General features: G+C 39.4%; 1 pseudogene; it reads left to right on the top strand.

Annotated features, from left to right (window-relative positions):
- The first annotated feature begins 2,706 nt into the window (after positions 1 to 2,706).
- On the top strand, positions 2,707 to 2,805 carry LOC122482277 (annotated as a pseudogene).
- Positions 2,806 to 15,428: the final 12,623 nt, after the last annotated feature.

Here is a 15,428-nt window from a genome sequence, read left to right as displayed (position 1 = left end):
AAGTCTAAGTTAAGACTTACTGACTCAGATTCTTCCTTTTGAAAAGATTTCCGAGTAATTCGCATGCATTAAAACTTGAAAAGCCCTGATGTAGAGCACATATCCAAAAGGTCTTAGGCATATCTAAAAGCTGGTTTAGAGGAAGACAACATAAACAATGAAAGAGTTGAAATAACCAAAGAAATAACCAAAGAAAACAGATGAAGAAAATTTCCCAGACCTAGAAAAAACATGAACTCAACGACTGCCAAACTTGACCAAACGTCAAGTGAACAAAAATGCATTAGATACATATTTGTAAAATTTCAGAACAAAGCTTGGAAAGAAAAATTCTAAAAGGCATCAAAGAGAAAAAAAGTGTTTGCTCAAAAAGAAATGACCATCAGATGGACATCAATGCCTTCCCAACAACAGGGGGTCCTAAAAGCCTATAAAGCCATTGTAAACACAGAATACTACACCAAGTGCAATTATAAATAAAATTTAAGTGAAGAATAAAGGCATTTTAGACATAAAGAGTTCAAATAGTCTACTTCTCATCTACCTTTAAAAAAAAATATTACGAGGATGTACACCAGTAACATGAAAAAATAATCCAAGAAAGAGGAAAAAAAGCAATCTTAGAACAGTTTAATCTAATCCAGAGGTACAATGAAAGAAATCTCAGAATGAGCAGTAGACCCAAAAAGTAATGAGTAGAAATTAGAAGGAGACTAGAGGACTTTATGGAGAAAAAAAAAAAAAAAAAAATTTTTTTTTTAGAGGTGAGTTGAGCATGGTAGTGTGCATAAGAAGAAAGTCATGTTGGGGCGCCTGGGTGGCGCAGTCGGTTAAGCGTCCGACTTCAGCCAGGTCACGATCTCGCGGTCCGTGAGTTTGAGCCCCGCGTCAGGCTCTGGGCTGATGGCTCAGAGCCTGGAGCCTGTTTCCGATTCTGTGTCTCCCTCTCTCTCTGCCCCTCCCCCGTTCATGCTCTGTCTCTCTCTGTCCCAAAAATAAATAAACGTTGAAAAAAAAAATAAAAAAAAAATAAAAAAGAAGAAAGTCATGTTAAAATATGAAGCAAACTAAAACATGACATTATTTTGAACAATTGTTGATATATATAACATATTAATGTATAATATGCATTGTATTTAATTTATAAATAATATATAATATTAACTATACTATTTCTATGTTCATCTTTCAGATTTTGCTGTTTACAGCTCTATGAAATGATATGCTTTCTTCCTGTGCCTAAACATACTATGTGGTTATAGAAAGAGTAATATTCCTAATGTTTATATATTGATCATTTTAGATATTCCTATTTTAAAATCAAAACTATAGACAATGTTGGAAAGGCACTGGATATGGAAGGAAATGTAATGGTACAATGTGTAAGTGTGAATTATTAAAATATTTGCATGTAAATTGCTTTAAACTCAAAAAAATGTAAAACATGATAATTTAGCTGACAGAAGGCAGCAGGGGAAAAAGAAAAGAAGAAAATATAGGTGCACTGATTTCCTCACCTCACTTAGCATGGGGAAAATAGAGCCAGGCTTAAGCTGGTGATTGAAAAACATAGATTAATTATAATGCTAAGCAACAAAGATAACCAGTAGAAAGATGAAAACAAAGAAACAAACAAAAAAAAGAACAAAAATCCTGAACTTAGGAGCGAATAGGGGAGAAGGGAAAAAGTAAGAGTGTATGAAATTTCACAGCTTTCATCCAGAAATCCATAGATACTATCCGAAGTCTTAAGAAAATCAAGAATACGATGTGTTCTTTAGAAATATGATGGTAAATATCCAAAGGGATATTGGTAATTATCCAATTAAAGTCATTAACTTTGGAAATCTTTGGAGATCAGTAAAGGGCAGTGAGGATAAATTTTAGTTTCCATCCACTTCCCATCTATGCAAGTTTGAATATTTTAACCATTATAACTGTTTTAACCAATGTATGTATGTATAACATTTAAAGCAAAAAATAAAAAATAAAAATGAAAAACTTCAATGGAACTTACATGATATTTAGTTTTACTAAACAGAATAAGCACAGAAAATTTACTACCAAGTATTTGGTGACTCAACAAATTTTTTGAGCACCTACTCTGTGTGTGTTCCTGTGCTAACCACTGAGTCTACAACAGTGAGCCAGACAGATGTGCCCCCTATCATGACAGAGATTACTATCTACCCATAAGGACGGGCATTAAACAAATAGTTACATGAATACATATAAGGACAGGCATTAAACAAATAATTACACAAATACATTGTTCAATGCACTTGTGTCACACGCTGTGAAAGGTAAGTATATAATGAGAAAATATAACGGGAATTTAAGTCTGGGAAACCACACTGCTTTGGGCAAAGCTGCGTATAGCAATTCAAAAATTTGAATTCTTGGTACTAACATGTAAAAGTTATTGGACATACAGGAAATAACCAGTAAGAGACAACTGTTTAGCTAGCAACTAGTGCTCACTTTGGCAGCACATATACTAAAATTGGAACGAAGGGCGCCTTGGGTGACTCGGTTGAGCGTCCAACCTGGCTCAGATCATGATCTCTCAGTTCGTGGGTTTGAGGCTCACGTCAGGCTCTGCACTGACAGTGCAGAGCCTGCTTGAGATTCTCTCTCTCCCCCTCTCTCTCTGACCCTCCCTGGCTCGTGCTTTCTCTCTCTCTCTCAAAATAAATAAACTTAAAATAATAATAATAATAAAATAAAGTGGGAATGATACAGAGGAAATTAGCCTGGTCCCTGCATAAGAATGACATGCAAACCTATGAAGCATTCCAATTTTTTTTTAAACAGACAAAAATTAAAAAAATTAAAAAACAAAAGCAACTGAACTAGTTCCCACTTATTCAAAGTCTTGTCTCTTATTCTATATAACTCAAAAAGCATTTACAGATTTCCATGGTTTTAAGTTTTCTGAGCTCAAGAAATTTTTTCCCAAAAATGAATCAAATCACTTAATTTTTTTTTCAAAAAAGTAATATATTGAAAGCTGACAATCTGGCAATCTGCTGTGAGGCTAGGTAAAGATCAATCCACTTTACCATGTTAAAAAAAAAAAATAAGCATAGTATTTCCAGAACTGTCAAGAACTTCAAGTTGTGAAGGAAGTAATTTGATCTCGTGCACTTAAACACTATTTACTTACCCATTTCCATCAGCATTCACTCATATAAACTAAGTGTGAGGACCAGAAAGCATATTTTTATTCAACCTGTATCCAACTGGGATACAGAATCGAGTGTGAGAAAGTAGCATAGGTCTTCTGGTATAACCAGAGGGCTAGGCAGACTGGGAGGCCTGTCCTGAGCAGAAGAGGAGTTTTGGGGGACACAAAAGGAGAATTTTAATTAAATAATTAAGAGACCGTTTTATAATTAAATAAAAGTAGCACTAGTGGCCCTTGAAACAGTCTGGGCTTTCTCACATGTCATGTCAAAAGTGACATATGGTAAAGCTCATTATCAATCGCCAGGACCCCAAAACGGGCCACCTCAACAACAATGAACCTGTGCCCTTCCTTACATCTACCTGACTCTGATCCCTACAGCCATTCTAACTGCACTCACACATCTCAGCTTTCACACCACTTTGGGGTGTCTGGTTTAGCAACCTGTTAACCAGATCAGACTGGGAGGGCAGGTTGGTACCCTTTGTTACTGGTTGTTCCTTTGGAAAGAATCGATTAATGTCTATTCCAAGCCCAAGACTCCATATGGGCAGATGCATTGGACAGAATACACAGAAAGGGTTCATTTTTTTTGTGCAAAGCAAGCGAAGTCTATCAAGCAAAAAGTTTTCTTTCCCACAAATAAGAAAGCTATACTTCATCTTGTTTACTATGGTTTTTAAAATGACAAATGCAATAATAGATGAATCAAAGTCTTTTAACATAGAAAAATCAACAGACGCTACGGTGCTGATTGCCTCTGTGTGCGTCTCCATCTTGGAAAGTTTGCCAAACCCCTACAAAACTGAAGTTAGGATAATAATTTCAAAGAAGTTTAAATTTCAGATTGACTTCCTTGGGAAACCCCAAAAGACAGCAGTATTCATTCCTCAGTGTTCCTTGGTTGTTGTTTTCTTCTTTTCTTTTTTGGGGGTATGGGGGGAATATTTTGCTTTTGTTAGATCACTTCCAGTGTCATAATCATCCTCATAATCCCTGTTTGGAGAATACATGATATTTTGTAATAGCTTATCCCAGAATCATCTTAGAAACATGTATACAGCATTTACTATGTGCCAGAACCCTAACTGCTTTATATATATTAACTCGTGTTACTACTTATACAGCCCTAGATGGTTGGTCGTTCAGAGAGGTTATGTAACTTATCCAAAGTCACACAGCCACATAGGTGGCCAAGCTTGCCTTTGGACCCAAGCAGCATTCTGGTACGTAAAGGGCTCTGGAAGATAAAGCATAACTGGTAGATAAATATCATATTTTCACTTTGACTTTCAATATTGTTTCATCATTTATCTTGAGGCATGGCAAGCCTCAGGTGTCAGCTGTTCCTCTGCCTCTTGAACATTCTCTCCCTTCCCCCTTGGCTCTCTACCTGAATTTCTGGCCTGCCTGTCAGATAGTTAATGATCTGCACACAAACACTTACATGAGCTAGTGGAGCTAAGCCTTTAAAAGAATCCTAGGGGAATCCTTTAAAGACTCTTTTACAATATGAATAATCACCCCCTAATTTATTCATCTGTAAATTTTTGTTTTCACATAATAGATTTTCTCCGGGCAGGGCCAAACTGAATTACGTTTTCTTAGCTCTTCACAGATGCATCAGCTTTGCTTTGCCATTTTGTGATTCAAGAAAACCGATTATTTTAACATCCGCAACAACCATTCTCCTTTTAGAGTTTATAAAAGTGAAAGATACATGGCACAAAAACTCTTTGTCAGGGAATATTTCTCGCAAAACGGAAATTTTAGCTCCTCTTACTTACTTGGAATGCTTATTTGTTCAGACACAGGACAGCGAAAATAAAATTTAAGTGTCCAGAATATTATTTCTATCCATTTTAATTTTGTCAGGCCAGACCCAGTTTCCATAGCAGATGAAATTAAATTTTTATATCAACTCGCTTTCTCACTTTAACGTCCAGAAATCTGCTGTTCCCTATGCTCAGAGTTTCGAGTAAATATCAGCTAACCCTGATTGCTTCAATCACCTCTTTGCCTGTTTGACCCATCTACCAGCTCTAATGAGTCCCACCCTCTGGCAGATTCAGTTTTCTGAGATCAGCAACAAAAACCAGACTAAAGCATAACTTCATGGACTTTGAAAAATAACCAAGGAGACTCAGTCTAAGCAGACATTCTAAAGTTGCCACGGGTCAGTCAATGATATGAATTCAGAACTTCCCCCTGGGAGCATGGAGTGGCTTTTGTCTCCCTTGCTGAACCCCACATTTCGATCTGAAGTACTCCCCTCAAGTTCGAGGTTCAGATTTAGCTCCTCTGTTATGATACGGTAACTTGACACAATTAATGGCAAGCCGTGGAGATAAACATTAATGAGGATGGCCTGTTTGCTTTTCCCTGAGGTCTCTGAAACACATTTTCTAAACTCTTCCATGTGGTCCAGATCGTGTCATGGATTTGTTAACTTTGCAATACATTTGATTGAAACATCATAATTCTTTCCATGACAATAGTGTCTGATGTTACAGATGCCCAAGCAGCAAGGTCAGTAGTTGACAGATGGAAGTTGGAGCCAAGCAATTACGTTTCCCAAACCATTACAAAGAATGTAACTGAAGAAAGGTAGGGCCTGGCCTAAAACACACCAAACAAGAACAAGCACAAAAATAATTGCTTCAGATTTAATGAATCTCTCCTTGATATGACAACCAATCCAAGAGTCTCTGAATTCCCTTCCTCTGGTAAAAATCAAAACATTTTTGAGGTGGTGGCCGTTTATCTAAATGATTGTTTTTCCTCCGTCAGTCTCATTTGCTTTTATGGATATGGGAACCCTTCTGAATAGCTTTTAACCTTTTAAAAGTTGCCTTGACCTAAAGAGCCTAAAAATTTTTTTAATACAATATTGAATAATAAAAATTGAACAATTGAGTGCTTTTCTTACCAGCAGTCTGCATGCAGTGCTCTGGGTCCTGGAGCAGAGTTTCTTTCTGAAGAAAAAAATTAAAATACCTGTGTATAGCTTGCTTCTAGCAGAAACCTTCAGCTCTGACCTCTGTTTCATTGGCTCCATTGTTCCTTCTGCCACCGCAATATATTGGCTTTCTCTTTTCCAAAGAAAGAGTGTGCTTTATCCTGCAGCACGTCAGCTTCAAAGGGCTCTTACTTCGAGTGTCCAGCGCATCATTACGGTAAATTTAAGAAATCCTCTACTTAAGATTGTCTCTTTCAATTGCATGCAATGTAGGTAACTTCATGACTAAATGTTATAAACCAAGCCTTTTGTTGGCCTTGTTTTGTTTTGGTTCCCCCCCCCCCCCCAGCCCCCAACCGTAGTCTCTAGGACATTTTCTATTTTGTGTTCAGGAAGATGCAGGACAAGAAGACGATACACAAATACAACTCGCTTTTTTGTTTAATCTTTGTGTCGTGGAACTTAATTACCAAATTAAAAACAAGATGGCGTCCCCGCCATTCTGGGCAAAGGGATGAGGGCCCTCCCCGCCGGAAGCCAGACCCGGGGTGGCTCCTGCTGGAAGCCCAGAGAGAAGGGCCTTCCCTGGAAGAGCCACCGCCCACCTGGCAGATGCCGCTACGATCCACACTCCCACATCCGGGGCCTGGGAAGCCCTGTTGTGGGGAATGTCAGTCGGCTGACATTCTGCCTCCTGCTCTATCTGAGAGGGGATCTGAATTTTCTAAGCCAGTTGGCAGCATGCACCACAAACAGCAATGCACCGCAGGCCTGCGGTATAGACTGTCACCCTGTGATAAGTGTGCCAGCTCAGTGGTGCAAAGGTTTTCAGACACCCTCCCTTGGGCTATCATTCTCCTCCTCCTCCTCCCCTCTCCCTCGCACACTGAGCATCAGGCTCTCAAGTGCCCTTCTCCAAGTAGTTGCAATAACCCATCCCGGCCAGTGATGCTTAAAATTGAACCATGGTTCAGGGGAGCAGTAGGCTCTCCCTGCGAGCACCCTAATGTGTTAAACAGCCATGCCAGGTAGCCCTCTCCCTTCTCAGAATCAACTACTTAGAGAGACCATCTGTCAGTGGAAGTTAGTTTTCAGGCAAGTTCTCTAACCTAGCGTTTGAAGGATAAACAAACGTGTACTTATATAGTTTCCTTTAAGAGCAGTATCTCCCTAAATGTCCGCTCAAGCTGCCTGCTTCTACTGTGGGCCTAGACACGGGAGAGGAGGCCAGGTTTTGGAGGCCGTCTGGTGACTGAGCATGTACCTCCGACATGACCACGTTTGTACAGCTGAGGTTTGACATGCGGGGCTCTTTAGACGGTTGGACTTATTTCATTTGGCACCACGATTGCCTCAAATGATACGTATTTTCAGGGAAAGAAACACTGCGAAAGTAAACTTGAACCAATAGGGACATTTATTCTCCAGGTTTAAAATTAATTTCCTGTATTTCTCCGGCTTAAAAAAAAAAATTCTATTGGAACTGCAACTTTATGAGAAGAAAAATCAGAAACTATTTCTTTTACACTGAGCCCTGTATCAGATGAAATGGAAATGTAAGGATTTCCTTAGCGTTAACCCACTGGAATTCTCCAGCTGAGAACTGAGGTCTGCAGGCTGTTTTAGGTTAAGACCTTGCTCCACTCCATGTTAGGTAATCAGATGTCATTTAGGCAAAATAAATGAGAAGTACTCAAGGAATCAGAAGAGGTGAAAGAGCAGAATCTGGTTTGGATAAAAGTTTAATTCTTCAGTTCCAAGAGGCATAGCCCTTCGAAGATGCTGGGCAAAGTCAGACAGGAGTGGCCCAGTAATGGAGATGGATGCAGCTTGTTATCAGCAAGCCGTTTGCTAGGGCTTGACGTAACCTTAAACATTGCAGATAGCTCAATGGCACTTGCCACTAAACCCCTAATTAATGAATAGCCGGCCCTAAATTAACAATGTGCATTTACAGATGAATTCTGGGCACTCATTAAATGATGTTCAAATACCAAGCAGCAACCGTCGGCTTATTCCTGCAGGATTGCTCCAGCCACTGGGTGTTTGGGAGGAGTTTCCAGCAGGGCTTTCCCGTCTGCTGGGCCTAGACACCAGCTGTGGAGCAGAAAGGGACGCCGTTCTCAGGAGGTATGGGGGCAAAGAGACTCGAGCTCAGTTTTGAGCGGTAACACCTGTGCTGCCATGTTTAGGGGATCAGAAACAATCTCATATTTAGCTGCCGCTGCCAGTAAAAGTTTTTAAAAAAAGGAAAGAAAGAAGAAAGAGAGAGAGAGGAAGGGAGGGTGAAAGAAGAAAAAGAAAGAAACAAAGAAACAAAGAAAGAAAGAAAGAAAGAGGAGAGAGAGAAAGAAAGAAAGGAAAGAAAGAAAGAAGGAAGGAAAGAAAGAAGGGGAAAGAAAGGAAGAAAGTTTGAATCCTAACCAACTCTGCCAGGGCAGGAATGAGACTTTTCAGAGAGCAGCCCCACAGAACACTTTCGTGGGCGGGCTGGAATGTACTCTGGGGGCGGAGGGTTTAGACAATGTGTAGATTTGTTTGGCAAAAGCTTCATTAATAAACAATTAAGGGCTTGTGGTGAGGGAGCCGGGTCTGGCTGCGGCTGAAGTCCTGCCTGGCCTTGCGCTGAAGCGGGAGACCCAGCCTGAAAGCCCAGGCGCTGTGACCAGAGCCAACCGAAAACGCTGTCTGCAGCAAACAGTAGCCAAGCTAATTATCTAGCACCTTCTGTGGGGGGTTTCCTCTGGATTTCGAGGAATTGAAAGGGGGAGCCTCGGGCTTGTAATGTAACCAGGATGTAGCCCCCATGTGGGAAGGTGTATATATGACTATTAAAGAATATTATTACCTTCAAGTCACGCAGAAGTAAAATAAAGATGGAAGCCAAGTATGAGTAAGAAATTGGAAAGTAAATTAGGTGGAAAGAAACATTTCTTAAACTTTTGTGGGAGGTGGCAATAAAAAAAAGATTCTCGCAGAGCTTTGGTAGAACGAATTTAAGGGGAGAGGATGTTCTGCAAACATCTCCCTTTGAGTCATGTCTGCTCAGGCTAACATCCCCAGACGGAGCCCTTGTGTTGTGAAGGGAAATCATCTTTGGTTTGAGAGCAGTCACCCTCCGGAAGCACCCATGCTAAAGAAAGCACAGCTGCCTGCCCACCGAGGGCACAGGGCAGAGGCTGTGGAACGGCCTGGGCAAATTCCCCACACTGCAGTGCCAAGATCCATGTATGGTCAAAAGCAAAGGCAACTTTATGAGAAGAAAAATCCTGTTTCTATGGATCATTTCCGCATCAGGCTTTTCCAAAACGGATTTGTGTACGTTTAGGGACAGGGTCTTCCTATGGCCCCACAGAGGCAGTATAAAAGCAAACCGGTTGCCAAAACCAAAAATAAAAATAAAAAAAATAAACCTCTTAATTTCAAAATGCTGAAAGGACTTGTGTGGGGGCAGAGGTTCGGGGACAGGGATTGCTGTACTCTCTGCGTCTGCCACCTAAATATTCCTAAGTAATTAATGGGTAGGAATTGAACTGAAGGGGTGGGGGGAACAGGTGTTTCCTTTTTCCCAAGGGCATTTCTCATTTATTATATATCTAGTCAAAAGTTTCTTTTTGAGCAGACTTTGTCACATCCAGCCAAACAGCGGCTGTGTGAAAAAAGCACCTTAAGCAATCATTTTAAGAGCTGCCCTCATTCCACATTGTATGACTGAATACAAATCCTTTATTCTTCCCAGTTTGATGATGAAATGGAGATTTAACCTCTGCTTGCCATCATTATCAGTTCACTGAGTTTCTGAGTATAAACCACAAAGCTCCTGAAAATGTAAGTTACTGGATGTTTGCCCTCGCCCCATTCCCCCCACGCCCGAAGCAACCCAAATACAGAGCTTACTGGGAGGGGAGAAGATCAATAGGAAACAGTTTCTTATTACAACATTCCCCTGGATTTCTCAGAACTCCATCCATAGTGGATTTCTAGTCCCAGTGGTCATACAATTAGGAAAAAAAAAAGTGAACTTCAGACAATAAAAGAGAATGAGCAAAGGACAGACACGAATCACAGTATCTTTTTCTGCCTCCATTATAAGCTGTGTAACCCAGCACATCATGGCATATATGTGTAGGCCACATTCCCTCAGGTTTCAAAAGCCTGATGGTTCAATCAGAAATGTATGTCATAGTAAAACAACAAAAGAACTGTCCTTTACATACCCTCACTGGCAACATCTCGAGATCCCCAGTCCCTCTTCTGATTCAAGGGGTCCCTGAGGTGTGTCTCATGTGTTTTCCAAATCACTGCAAGTGTCCCCTGCTTCCACCTTATGGCATTTCTTCAACTTTCTCTTGTCATTCTTGACTCCTAGAATGATGCTCCAGATGTTAAAATTGACTTCAATCCTCTAGCCAGATATTTCCACCCCACACAGTCTCTTTTAAGAGTCTGACATTGGCCTCGAGAAGCTTTTCTGGACCTAAATAAAAGGAGCCCACTCTTCCTTAGTCTAACATATTATCTAGGAAGTTAAAGGCTAGCCGTTTATTCTTGGGAGGGTCTTCTCCTTGGGGGACAAGTCATCAATTCCAACCCGACAGCTGTTAATCATCTCCTCTGTCCAAAGAAAGCTTCACCAGCTCATTTCGCTAACCCAGATAAACATGTCTAGATATGTCCATATAAACAGTGGAGACCCTCACTCTGTGATCCTCAAATACACATGGCTAGGTGAAACGATTTTACCAAAAACGTTGTTACTGGGACCCCTGGGTGGCTCAGGTGGTTAAGTGTCTGACTCTTGATTTCAGTTCAGGTCATTATTGACTTGTTCATGGGATTGAGCCTCGTGTCAGGCTCTGCACTGAATGTGGAGCCTCCTTGGTATTCTCTCTCTCCCTCTCTCTTTGCCTCTGCCCCGTGCACCTGTGTGCACAGGTGCATTCTCTGTCTCTAAATAAATAAATAAATTTTTAAAAAATGTTGCTACATACAGGATAACTCATTGACCCAGTTGTTAGCCTTATCCTGTAACACTACTGTTTTTGTAGGACTGCCTCTCATATTAAGGAAATCCTATTTGCTGTAACAAAAGAACCCCAAGATGCATTAATTGATCAAACACAACAGTTTATTTCCCACTCAGAAAAAAAAAACAAAAAACAACAACAACAAAAAACAAAAGAACAGAAGAGGCTCTTTTTTTTTTTAATTTTTTTTTCAACATTTATTTATTTTTGGGACAGAGAGAGACAGAGCATGAACGGGGGAGGGGCAGAGAGAGAGGGAGACACAGAATCGGAAACAGGCTCCAGGCTCTGAGCCATCAGCCCAGAGCCTGACGCGGGGCTCGAACTCACGGGCTGCGAGATCGTGACCTGGCTGAAGTCGGACACTTAACTGACTGCGCCACCCAGGTGCCCCAGAAGAGGCTCTTTTTCAAGAAATCATCCAGGGTCCCAGACTCATTCCACATTATAGCTCCGTGACCTTTAACACATGGCTCCTAAGGTCACTATGCTGTTTTTACATCAAACTGAGAGAAGGGAAAAGAGAGACATAGTATTTCTTGATGCTCTTGAATCAGCATCAACACACTGCATGCAATCCATTGGTGAAAACCAATTACATAATCCGTCCTAAATATAAGGGGTGAGGAGATGAAAATAGAGTCCATGGCTGGGAAATCATTTCCAAGCAATAACTCTATATCCTGGAAAAGGAACAGAAATGTTTAGGAAAGCCAAGCACCTCTGCCAGATCACTAGGTTGATATATATATGCATGTATATATAACAATTGTACATATTGTTTACATGTATATAAACAAAAGTACTATAATGTGTATATTCAATTTCAGTTTGCCCTTATTTTGAATTCTTCATGTTCCAGGTGATTTATCCTACTTACTTCTTACCATAAGCCTAAAATGAAACAGGTGCACTTTCCAAAATGAGCAAGTATGGAATCTTAAGAAAACTGTTGAAGGATAAACATAAGTTAGAAAAGATGATATCAATAGGAATGGTAGAGTGAGGACCTCCAAAACTCTGCTCCATCATAAAGCAAGAGCAACACTGGCAAAAAAGTTGCAGAATCAAAATTTTCCAATCTCTGGAAATTTTTTTAAGTTTATTTATTTTGAGAGAGAGAGTGCAAAGGCACCCACCCAAAGGTGAGCAGAGGAGGGGCAGAGAGAGAGGGAAAGAGAGAGAGACATTCTCAAGCAGTCTGCCCAACACAGGGCTTGATGTCATGACAGTGAGATCATGACCGTGAGATCATGACCTGATCCAAAGCCAAGAGTCAGATGCTTAACCCACTGAGCCATCCAGGCTCCCCTCAAAACTCTGGAAATTAACCAAAGGCTTGCACTGAGGAGTGTTTACTCAAAATAAAAAAATAAAAAATTTTTAAAAAGCTGAATCTCCATAAGAAAAGCAAGCTTTGTGGTATTATAACTTGCTCTATTCCCATCCCACTCTCCTCAATGCTGATGTAACCTTGAAAACCAACAATCACACAATTACAGTAAAAACCAACAGCTTAGCCACCACTGGAAGGGTCCCAGTGAACTGTCATTATTTTACCAGTCTGCTAGTTTCCTAAAAACCCCCACTTGAAGGACTATCTGTACCTGACCTGACTCAGAGCTTACTTAGGGTGAACAGCCTTTTCTCAGAAGGTGTTTATCAAAAACAATCAACAGCAATTGTATTACATGGCAGTTACCTGAAGCAATGATAATAGGTGGGGCAAACAAGAAGCTAACCAAAAAAATTAAAAATCTTGGGAATGAAATATTCATTGCAGCTTTAAAGATTCTGACGTATTTCTGGGAATCTAGAAATCCATGTGCATATATAGAGCTGTACACATGTCTAGGTAAAAGCTAAGAAGGCCCTAAACTCACATGTCTGGCTAATCTTGAGAGTCTCCAGGAGCAAGATGCAAAGGCTAATGTAGAGTCGTAAACCTCCAGTGGACCCCAATACACATGCAAAGCCCTTCAGCAAAGGCTGGGAGACTTACTGGTTCCAGGTATTTAAGAAAAACTCTTCCCAATCATCAGATTTCCACCAAGCTAACTGAAAAGAGATGTCAGGAGCTAAACAATGACAAATAAAACAGATTTACAAAATTAATTCAAGTGGGTCACTAAGTAAACAAACAACAAAAAATTCTGGGTCTGATTTCCAGAATTGCCATGTTATATTATTTCAAATGTCTATTGTTCAACAAAGTCGTGAAACATGCAAAAGGAACAAGAAAGTATGGACCATACAAGGGTAAAAAAAATTAGTCAAGAGAAATTGTCCCTGAGGAAGATCAGATATAGACTTAGTAGACAAAGACTTTAAATCAGATATTTTAAATATATTCAAAGAACTAAAGGAAACCACGTTTAAAGAACTAAAGTATGAGAATGATGTCTAACCAAATAGAAAGCATCGATAAAGACATAGATTTTTCTATTTTGAAAACACAAGTAGAAATTCTGGGAGTTGAAAAGTACAATAATTGAAATAAAAAATTCAGTACAATTCACTTATTATCAGATTTGAGCTGACAGAAGAAAGAATCACTGAACTTGATGATTGAGATTATCCAATCTGAAACAGAAAGAAAAAAAATGAAGGAAAATGAATAGTCTCAGATACTTGTGGCACACCAAAAAGGGTATCAACATATGCAAACTGGGAGTCCCAGTAGGAGAGGAGAGAGGAGCTAGCAGAAAAAAAAAATATTTGAAGAAATAATGGTCCCAACTTCCCAAATATGATGAAAAACATTAACCCATACATCCAAGAAGCTCAATCCTAGGATAAACTCAAAGGGATCATTTACCTGGATAAAATGCAATGAAATTTTTGAAAGACAATGAGAAAATCTTGAAAGCAGCAAGAGTGAAGTAATTCATCATGTACAAGGAATCACCGTGAAGATTAACATTTTATTTTTTAATAAAATACCATAGAGGCCAGAAGGAAGTGAGTAACATATTCAAAGTGTTTGCGGTGGGGGGGGGGGGGGGGGGGGGGGGCAGAAAAAAGACTTATCAAGCAACAATTCTATACCCATGGAAACTATCCTTGAGAACTAAAAAAAAAAAACAAAAAACAAAAAACAAAAAACAAAATTAAAACATTCCCAGGTGAACAAAGTAGAGAATTTGTCACTAGCTGACATACCCTATAAGAATACTAACGGGAATCCTTTATGATGAAGCAAAAGGACACTAGACAGTAAAACAAATCCAACAAATCCACATGAAATGGAGAGCACTGGTAAAGGTGACTACACAGATAAATATATATAATCTGTATATATTATATTATATATATATAATAATATATAAATATAAAAAAAATTATTTTCTGTTTGTAAGTCTTTCCTTTGATAAGATTTAAAATTGGGGCACCTGGGTGGCTCAGTCGGTTAAGCGTCTGACTTCAGCTCAGGTCACGATCTTGCAGTCTGTGAGTTTGAGCCCCTCATTGGGCTCTGTGCTGACAGCTCAGAGCCTGGAGCCTGCTTCGGATTCTGTGTCTCCCTCTCTCTCTGCCCCTCCCCTGCTCATGCTTTGTCTCTCTCTGTCTCTCAAAAATAAATAAATATTAAAAAATTTTTTAAATAAAACTGCATTATGAAATAATTGTAGCTGTTATTAGGCAAATAATATAAAAAAGGTCATTTGTATGATGATAATATGATGAAGGAGAGGGGTGGGAATGTAGCTAGGAAGAAAGTTTTTGCACACTATTGAAATTAAGTTGGTTTTCATACATACTGTGTTAAATTATGATGTTAATTGTACTCCTCATGGCAACCATTAGGAAAATAATTCTAAAAATATAGTAAAAGAAACAACAAGGGGATTAAGATGCCACACTAGAAAATACTTATTTAATACAGAAGTTATTAACAGAAAAAAATGGGAATGGAAAAGACATATGACATACAGAAAACAAATTCCATCAATATGAAATGTCCACAATACGCAAACCTATAGAGCTAGAAAATAAATTCATGATTGCAGGAGTTACAGAGGGGGTAAATGGGTCTTAATTGCTAAGGGCTATAGATTTACAAAAATCTTGGCACTATATCATGTGCACTATTCTTTTTTAGGTACTCTAGGTGGAAAAAAAGTGTATACTGAAAAAAGCAAGTAAAGGTTCAGCATCAGAAATACCTTCAATCAAATCTTCACTCACCTGTAACCCATGATGTGTGTGTGTGTGCATGTGTGAGAAATAGTGATAAGTTAAAATGTCTTACAAT

The sequence above is a fragment of the Prionailurus bengalensis genome, chromosome C1 (genome assembly GCF_016509475.1).
Source record: "Prionailurus bengalensis isolate Pbe53 chromosome C1, Fcat_Pben_1.1_paternal_pri, whole genome shotgun sequence".
NCBI lineage: Eukaryota > Metazoa > Chordata > Mammalia > Carnivora > Felidae > Prionailurus > Prionailurus bengalensis.
Note: the sequence above shows the minus strand (reverse complement) of the source record. Positions and strands in the feature narration are given on the sequence as shown.